The following is a 7,911-nucleotide window of genomic DNA, read 5'->3' on the forward strand; positions in this document are numbered from 1 at the left end:
ATCTCATTGCTTTTCAGCATGGTATGTTGGGAACCATTGGATGATATTCAACGACGAATAAACGTCTGTGGTATGGATCAAGTACGAGTTTCTAGATAGTGGGTACATTCTTTCTCTAATACCTTATCCCTTTGGATTGATGAATGGGCCTTTGCGCTAGTGAGCCTCTAGCCGGCCCATAACAATTTACATAACATAGTAATGGGAACTAAATCAGTGTCACCCTAGGTTGTGATACTTAAGACATGTCATTTGTTTTTATAAGTGAAAAAGATATACAAAGTCAGAGTGAGTGACAATGAGAATAGAAACACTAAATGCTAATGTCATCATTGTGAAACTTCTTAGGATTGGACTTACACGTGACCCATATGTTCTAAGTTACGATGTGTCTCTCCCGTCTAGGAAGCTCATGTGCGTTGGAGTACTGTGGTAATTTCAAGGCAAAATTGACAGTTGTTTTGCATCTTACCGTTTTACTTCATTTTGGATTGTTGCTTACCTATCTCGTTCCATTATATAAATGTTATTTCACTTTTTAAGGAACATTTACATTCTTCGTGTAAATTGTAACCTCTCTCTTCTCTTTATAAACTCTTATTCTTCTTCCCTAAACTTCAGTGAATCCAATTTTGCATGTTACTGTCTTTATTTTGATTTCACACGCCTTTACATGGAGGGATCTTCAAGGGGAAACACGACTTGTGTCATGGGACACAACCAGACCGTGTTGTCATCAAACATTTTGCATTGTAAGTGTTTTGTTTTGTGCAATCTTCTCCTCTTTTTGTCCTATTCGCTCCACTAGCTTCTTATTTCCCGAAAACAAGCATAGGAGACAAAATGCATAAAAACGAACTAGAATGACAAAAACACACATGAATTCAAAGGGAAAACAAGCAAGAAACATGACGTTTTAATCGCCTATTAAATACCCCCAAACTTGAATCGTTGCTTTTCCTCAAGCAACAAGCTTGCTTAGAAAGAATTAGGATCAAGAAGTTTTTCGGTCCATTAAAAACTCAAAAATATGAAAGCTTTGTCATTACTCATATGTGGTATGTCACTTCAAACGACTAAGGTTCAAGTTCCCTTGTACTCACCAACACTATAGGCATTACAGGAACACAAAACCATAAAACAAATACAATCAATAGTCTATTACTTTGGTCACCTCTCTAGCTACACTTTAGGCTTAAGTCTCTTATCAATTTTCTTCCATTTCATTTTGAAAATCAATTTAAAGCACTTTTAATTATGATAATCATCACAAGCACAAGTTTGATTTAGATTTTTATTTTGTTTAGACACCAGAGAAGCAACAATTGCTATCTTTATTTACTGATGAAATTACACACTTATGTATGTTTATTTATTGTCCAATTTGGGACGATGTTTGAGATTCAATCACTGTTGGGATGAATAAGCATGCGAGGGTTACCCAACTTAGAAGGTGCAATTGCCTTTTATGGTCTTTTTCATCATTTTTGGTGCTAAGATTTTGTTTTCTCAACCAAGCATACATACATGTGAGTCTAAAGTGTGTCGTACTATGATAAAAAATTACTCAGGAAATACTTCTCAAATTTTGAATACTAGGTACAAAATATGTTCTAAACTCGTGACACTTTTAGGATACTAAGGGTATTCAAGTAATATTGATTTTATCGATTTTCCACGGGCCTATAAACTTAGACAATCTTCCTAACAGTCCTATATACTTTCTCAACAAGTTATTAAAATCATGAGTCTTTTTAGAGAAATTTTTTATATGGTTCAATTTTTGGATGTTTTAACAATGGTATATGCAAATTTGTTCAAACAAAAATAAAAAACACGCAACAACCAGAAATGCAGAGAAATAATTAAGTAACAAAATATCCCCTAAACTTAAACCGGACATTGTCACCAATTTTCCAATCCAAGTAAGGAGGAGATAAGAGAAACTCAAAACATGCCTCATTGAGGAGGTGGGAAGCGAAAATAGGTCTTGTAGTGACCTTTGAATGTCTTCCACCATAGCACCTTGTCGTGCTTGTTCGACCCCTTGTCTCCTCTGTTCCTCTCCTTGCCTTTATTGTTCTGCTTACAAATTTTCCATTTTGGAGTGCATCCCTCCCCACTAATCCTGATATTTACTTGATTGCTCGGTTTCCTGATAGGTATGGGGCTTGGGTCTCACCTTTGTCCTTAACACCACCTTCATGGTTAGTTTCATATCTAGGAAAACCATCCTCCACTGATTCCTCTTCGGAGGGGTTTCCAACAGTATACAACCAATTTTTCTTAGATCTTATTCTTATTTTCATGCTTGGGAGGTAAAGTCCATCCCTCATGTGTACATTTGGCCATATGATTCACTATCGTGGTAAAGCATCCCCATGTTCAAAAGGGACTCTAAATCACAACGTGAGCGTCCCAAAATAGGGAGCTTGATGTCCTCAGAAAAAACAACATCCACATGTTCTGCTATGCGGGAAATTAACCCGCTATCACTATAACTCTCGTGGTGGAGTTAGCGACACGACTAAGGTGGTTGACCAGAAAAGTAGGAATATTAACATAATATCCATTAATCATGGCATGAAGGAGATAAAACTCTCTTAGGGAAGCATTCCATATGCTATCTCATATATCAAATAGGGTGTGTGCAAGAACATTGTGAATCTATTTAAAAACAGATTTTAAACGCGATAGGCATTGGCACTCTTTGTAATGTAGGGGGTCTCACCAGCAATCTCGGCCCATAATTGATTTGAGTTAAAACACTTGAGGACACCGCCTTCTCCATCAGTAAGGACGTGAAAGATATCCTCCAGAGTCTCAATCAAGATTTCATAATTAGAATTGTGCAACCGAAAACTCACTGTGCCAGTGGTTTTCAGTTTTATAGCTTCATCGGTGGGGTCATCCGATACCCTATATATGTTAACTTCTAAAGTACAAAGAAACTCTAGGGTAAGGTTTGCAAACACCGAGAAATCAGAATGCACAAGATAGTGCATCCCCACATTATTCAACAACATATTAACATCATTTTTCAAGCCTAAGGTTGTAAGCAATATTTTAAAAACCGAATTGAACCGTCTGGTTCAACCGATTAGACCGGGAATCGGAAATGAATCTGACTGGATTAACCTTTCAAAATTGTTAGTGGGTCAAAACCAGAGTAATCATTAACCCTTCTAGAAACTCTCTTCCACACTTACACTTACACATGCATATTTGATGAGCTTTATTGGTATTTTATACATTTGCTTATACTACACATTATCGTTTGATTCTTTGGGCTTGTATTTCTAATTAGTTTGCTGGCATACCCATACTGTTTGCTTGTGTAACTTGATGCTTAACATTTTTGATACCTTGCCACTTGGGATTTCAAGTTGCCCATGCTTATATGGTTGCTGAATCAATACATCATCTACCTTGAGCTGCATTATTGCATTACAGGGTTTATGCTTTAGGTTTGTTACAATTTTGTGCATGTATTTTTGGTTTGTGCATATGCTCCATAGTGCATGATCTGCCTAGGTCTACAGGTTAGTCTTCAGGGTTGCAGGCTTGACGTTTGGCAAGGTTTTGTTCTGCAGATGGTCCATTTACAGGTTTGGGCAATGTTTGTAGCAGATTCATGAAGCTTGATGGCATGTTCAACTTGGTTCCAAGCTTTTGTTGTTTATGCAGATTCATGTTCATGGTCTGAGTTGGTTTGCTGGAAGTTTTTGCAGGTTGTGTAATGATCTTGGTCAAGTGGTGATGGTGGAAAGACTACAAGCCAAGTCAGATCATGGATTACTATAACAAGGTTCTCATGATGATGGTTAGGGGTTCAAGTGTTCGTTTGCAGCAGGTAATCTTGTAGTTCTGCAGTAGGATGTTTTGCTTATTGGCCTTGGTTTATGATACTTCATTTTTCATTGTTGCCAGCTTGCTCATGAAGGGTGGTGGTGTTTTAGGAATTCATACAAATGCATATCATACTGAAACATGTTGCTGCATCATGGTGATGGACTTACTCTGGTAATGACTCCTTGGTCCCATGTTGTAGTAGATGTTTAATGCTGCAAAATTATGGTATTGCATGGATTGTGAGGTCTGGCTTTGTTCTGTATTGTGTATGTTGTGTAATGCTCCTTGCTCTGACTTAACTCTGCAAGTGGATTGCTTGGTTATACTGTATTGCAACATGGTTTTGCTTGAAGTTTTGCAATGCTTCATGGCATGCTTGGATGTGGTTCTGCAGGTTTTACAACAGGATGTTGCTGTAACCTTCTACGTTGGTGCAAGCTGGAACATGGCTTCCCAACTGGACTGGACCACAACATGAATACACATTGGCTTGGTTGCACTCAGGGATTGGTTTCAGGCCTTTTGATTTTTTCTTGGTGCAACTGTTGGATTCACCTGGTTCTGCACAGTAGGTTAGTTCCCTGTCCTGACCTAGATTTTGTAGCATTGATGTTCTAGGTTTGTGAAATGTTCTGAATGGATTTATGTATCAATGGAATGCATTGTGATTTGTGGATTATGTTTCTATTACAGGATGACTTGGTGAAGGGTTCATTGTTATGGTTTTTCATTGCAAGTAAGGTGCAGCCACATGGTCATGAAATTAGCAAGTTCTGGTTCAGTTCAAACATGTTTCAATTCTGACTTGCTTTATCATGCCTTCATTCATTATGGACTGTGATGGTATCATGGTGTTATGACTTTATTCATGTCTTGCTTTTTATCATTTATAGGTCATGGTTGGATGGGTGAACAAACCTAGTTAAGCAATAGCTTGGAGTATGACATTAAAATGGGATCTTGAAGTCACATGTACAAAAGCAAACTGAAGATCAAAATAGGATTTGAAACTTAGGATTATGATCAGGGATTGGGAATTTAGGTTTTCTGGGATGGGGTTGACTTTGGTCAAAGTTGACCAAAAAGTCAACCGTTGATCAAGGTCAACACTTCAAATTTTATGTATATTTTGTTCTTCTCTCTTTTTTTGGTGTAATGAACATTTTATTCTTTGTAATGGTAATTGATATTCATAAATGAAGTAAGTTTGGATATTAAATTGAATCTTGCATGAGAATTATTGTATGAACATGTTTGAGAAAAAGATTGAAATGGATGAGTTGGTGGATTTGAACATGAATCTTGCATACACTTGAACTGTTAAATGAATGGATTTGACATGGACTTAAATGATAGCTCGAACCTGAATGGAAAAGGATAACATGTATTGAAATGGCATTGAATGGAATAACATGAATGATGATCAAGGCTATGACTTGAATGATCGATGACAGCATGGAACAAGGATCTTAGCAAGGATTTATATGCATAATGAACTAGGACCTAACCAGATATTCATGGACCAAGAATCAATGGCAATGACAATGGCATGAAAGATTAAATCAGGGTTTAAAGACAACCTGATCAAGTGGGGATCCCCAAACTAGGGTTTTGCTTCCTCAAGAAGCCACAGTTTACACACAAAGTATAGGCACAGTACCCAAGCATCTAGGGACATCTCCAAGTTTTTGGGAAACCCTAGTTTCCAGTAGGTGTCAGCATAAAGCCATGAACTCATGTCACTTGTCTTCTTGTGTTGAATCATGCTTATGCAGATGAATTCTTATGATGATATGAAAATGTTTAGGGTTAGTGACCTAGATGACCATTGTGAATGGTAGGGCAAATTTTGGGGTATGCGGTAACACCCCTTTTTCTACCCCAGAATACTTAATATATAATCACAGTAAATAAGCACGCATATAAATAAAAGGGCGTCACATCGACGTTTTCAAAAACTAAAAGCTTTCAAAAACCAAACATCATTCATCATCAACATACAATACACCTGGTCATTTAAAATAACACATTTCAATTATCATGAATATTCAAGAATATGCGTTCGCAGCGGAAAATAATGAATATCCATGTGTCATACCCCAAAATTTGCCCGTTAACCGTGCAAGACATTTTTCAAGACACTCCAACTCATTTTTCAAGACATTGATATTAAAGGAACAAAGGCCCAGCACACAGGTGGCCAAATCCAGAAAATGACTTAAAATGGCTTGCTCGCTAGGCGAGCAAAATCCTTCGCCTAGCGAAGCTTGCGAGTACCAGAAATTTTGGGCTTTATTCTGAGCCCACCAGGTCAAAAAAAAACTATTATAAATACCAAGACCTCATTCAGAAAAGGGAACAGACAGAGAGGAAGGAAAACCCTAGCAAGCAAACCCTAACAGAGGCAATCGGAGCAAACCCTGGAGGCTAACCAAGAGAATTCAGAGCAACCCTAAGGGAAACCCTGAAGGAAACTCATCTGCACAAAGGTTACCTCCGCCCAACTCAATCCGACGCCAACCCTAAGAGTGATCTGCCAATTCAACATTGCAATTCAATTGCAAACAGGTTTGCACTACCACCACTGCTTTATGCTCCCAATTTACATGTGACATTAGGCTTGAATTTATAAATGTATCTTAGGGTTTGCATGTGGATTTAAGTATGCATGGATGTCTTGAATGTTTAACCATGTAATTGCTGTAATGGATGCCATAGGGTTTGGAGCTTGCTGAAATCGTACTGTTATTAAACTCAAAACCCGCAGCCGTTCGCTAGCACATCGCTAAGCGAATATGTAGCGAGTGTTCGCCAAGCCTTCGTTAGGCGAGGCAGTAGCGAACATGACAGTCGCTGATTTTTTATTCTGTTTTGTGCTTATCTGACATGTTCTATCATAGCTGTGTAGTATTTGCCTGACATTATAACTGCTGCGATTCCTTTGTTCGGTGCAACTATTGACCGCACCCCATTTGGTATTCTGACCTGTTTGCTGAATTTTGTGAGGGCTCACATACTCCCGAAGAAGGTAGCTTGCTAGGTATTCCACTTTATTTGTGGGATACCCTTGTGGAGATTCATCATAATTACCTAACTGATTACAAATGTTGCCTTCGAATATATGATCTTGGCCCTCTCTTAGTTGCCTTACGGTATTACGGTCATGTCCCGCGAAGGTGAGGATACCCTTAGTAAAGACCCTTCGGTCAAATCATCATAGTCCCTCGAATGTTGCCTTCGAATACATGACTTTGTCCCTCAATGACCCTTCGTGGTAGCCTACGGTTAAAATGATGATCGTCCCTTCGAATGCTAAGGTATCCTTACAAATGTTGCCTTCAATGACCAATCGACGACCCTACGATGTCCCTTTACATCCAAAGGATAAGACTACTTACTTCTCAATAGTAAGGACAATTTTACCCTCATAAGGATAGGAAATACCCATAAAGACCTTGGGTAGGTACAACTCTTAAATGCTGACTCACAACTAAAAATACCTTTCACACCTCATACTTTACAAAACATCTATTAGAAAATCACCACTTGGTATACATTCGTACTAGAATCATTACCCAGTTATATTTTTCTAAACAACTTTCAAAATTAAACGAGATAAATACTTTGTATACATTCGTACAAGAATCATTGCAAAGTTAAACTCTCTTTTCAAAACATTTTCTAAGTAATTCTCAAACACTTTTTCAGACAAGAAAAACATAAGTGATTCAGCAGTTAAGAGCCCATGGATAACCATGGATACAAAGGGTGCTAACACCTTCCCTTTGTATAATGTACCTCCGAACCCAAAATCTAATCAAGGTCTTTCCTGTTCTTTTCCGCCTTTCCTTATTGGATAAAAGAAAAGTCGGTGGCGACTCTTGCTATCCGCGACATTGCGTTTCAAAGCAAAACACAAAAGTCCAGTTCACCGTATGACAGAACTGGAGACTCTGCTGGGGATAAAGGATCAGAATGGATCATACGCTAGATCGTATCTGAATAGCAGAATGAGTTGTCCCTTAGGCGGGTGACTTCACTGAGGATGAAAGATCAGAA

At 38.2% G+C, this 7,911-nt stretch overlaps 1 long non-coding RNA gene across 5 annotated transcripts; it reads left to right on the forward strand.

Moving 5' to 3' along the window:
- The first annotated feature begins 1,845 nt into the window (after window positions 1-1,845).
- LOC127076792 (uncharacterized) lies at window positions 1,846-5,047 on the forward strand. Of its 5 annotated transcripts, none has more exons than XR_007786882.1 (5): window positions 1,846-3,853; window positions 3,931-4,023; window positions 4,247-4,424; window positions 4,546-4,622; window positions 4,746-5,047. It is a non-coding gene; the product is annotated as an uncharacterized LOC127076792 (long non-coding RNA). The 5 variants fall into 5 exon arrangements; XR_007786881.1 differs by having other exon boundaries at window positions 1,847-3,853; window positions 4,546-4,588; XR_007786880.1 differs by having other exon boundaries at window positions 1,848-3,853; window positions 4,546-4,593.
- The last annotated feature ends 2,864 nt before the right edge of the window (window positions 5,048-7,911 follow it).

Source organism: Lathyrus oleraceus, chromosome 4 (assembly GCF_024323335.1).
Source record: "Lathyrus oleraceus cultivar Zhongwan6 chromosome 4, CAAS_Psat_ZW6_1.0, whole genome shotgun sequence".
Taxonomy (NCBI): Eukaryota; Viridiplantae; Streptophyta; class Magnoliopsida; order Fabales; family Fabaceae; genus Lathyrus; species Lathyrus oleraceus.